This window comes from Pteropus alecto, unplaced genomic scaffold (assembly GCF_000325575.1).
Source record: "Pteropus alecto unplaced genomic scaffold, ASM32557v1 scaffold24, whole genome shotgun sequence".
Lineage (NCBI taxonomy): Eukaryota > Metazoa > Chordata > Mammalia > Chiroptera > Pteropodidae > Pteropus > Pteropus alecto.
Window position 1 is genome coordinate 5328417 of NW_006439192.1, and position 1314 is coordinate 5329730.

General features: G+C 48.6%; 1 long non-coding RNA gene across 1 annotated transcript in view; it reads left to right on the forward strand.

Moving 5' to 3' along the window:
* Positions 1 to 475: 475 nt before the first annotated feature.
* LOC112483341 overlaps positions 476 to 1314 on the forward strand; it is a 7634-nt gene continuing 6795 nt past the window's right edge. The window contains exon 1 of the long non-coding RNA XR_003047616.1: positions 476 to 561. This is a non-coding gene — a long non-coding RNA (uncharacterized LOC112483341). The remainder of the gene's footprint in view (positions 562 to 1314) is intronic.

Sequence of the window (1314 nt, forward strand, 5' to 3'; positions counted from 1 at the left end):
TTCCCCTCTCCCTTCTCATTCGCATTTTGAATTGTTTAAAAATTTCCTGGCTACAGTCTCCTTCCCCTCCCCGCTTCTTTTCTTTCTTTTTTCTTTTTCTTTCTTTCTTTCTTTCTTTCTTTCTTTTTTTTTTTTTCCTTTTTACTACACTGGGTAGAAGAAGCATGAGGGAAATGTAGTTAAAATTCAAAATGCTTCCCCTTTATCATTACCATGAATCAACACAATAAATGAGCCCCTTCAGAGCACGGTAATAAGAATTTGATAAATCATCAGCCAAAAATTAACTAGATGTCAAAACAATCTTTGGGAAGTGTGATGGATTAGGGGTGATAGCAGCAATTAATCTCCCAGCATGAGTTCACCAGAGAGACACAATGTAGGGAGATGGATGGGGGGATTCAGGCCGTGCAAGGTCAGGACTCAACTGAAAAGAGTGGGTGGAGGCTGGAGGGAGGGAGGACGGGAGGGAGAGTTGAGAAAGAGAGCGAGACACACACACAGAGAATATGAGAATCCTCTGAGTCTGCAATACCCAGGCATCCAGCAGCTGAGCTAGAGGTCAGTTACGTGCCTTTGAAAAGCGCTCTGTCTCCAGCTGCTCTCTCTGATGAGGCAAGCATTTTTCCTCTTGCGCTAATAAATGCCACAAGTCGGCTCATGGGGCTCAACACATGGCCTCCACGAGTGGGAGGCTGCGGAGGGCTTAATTTACAGAGAGGGGTAGCTCCTTGTAAACAACAACTAGGAGGGAAGGGGCCTGGGCGGAGCAGGCAGGGAGGGAAGAGGGGGAGGGAGTCTGGGAAAAGCTAGAGCAGTGACAGGCGCGCCGCCTCCAGAACGCGGAGTTCAGCTCTGGTTGTTCCAGGGCACAGCCCAGGGAATATTGATGGCTCCAGGGGAAGGAGGGGGAGAACCTCCGCAGGCGCCAATCTCATAAATCTCTCTCATTCTGACGAGGCTGCCTTTTTTTTTTTTTTTTTTTTCAGTAGAGTTCACAATTTCTGAGGAAATGGCAGTTTTGGGAGAAGAAGCCCTGTTTTCACCTTCCGGGCAAGGCTGGAATCCTCGAGTAGGGCCACACCTCCATATTTTCTTGAGCCTAGACTGGAAAATATAGGTGGAACTGATGGGGATGGTGGGAATGAGTGGCAGTGAGGTAGGCAGGAAAGAGGAGAGAGGGACATACAGCTCCATTTAGCCAGTGGGAAGATTGCATCTTCTAATGTCACAGAAAGGCCTCACACTCACAGGGGAGTGAGGAGAGCCCCTATGGGTCTTGTTAAAGGGCTGCTGGGTCAGATCCTGGGGGCT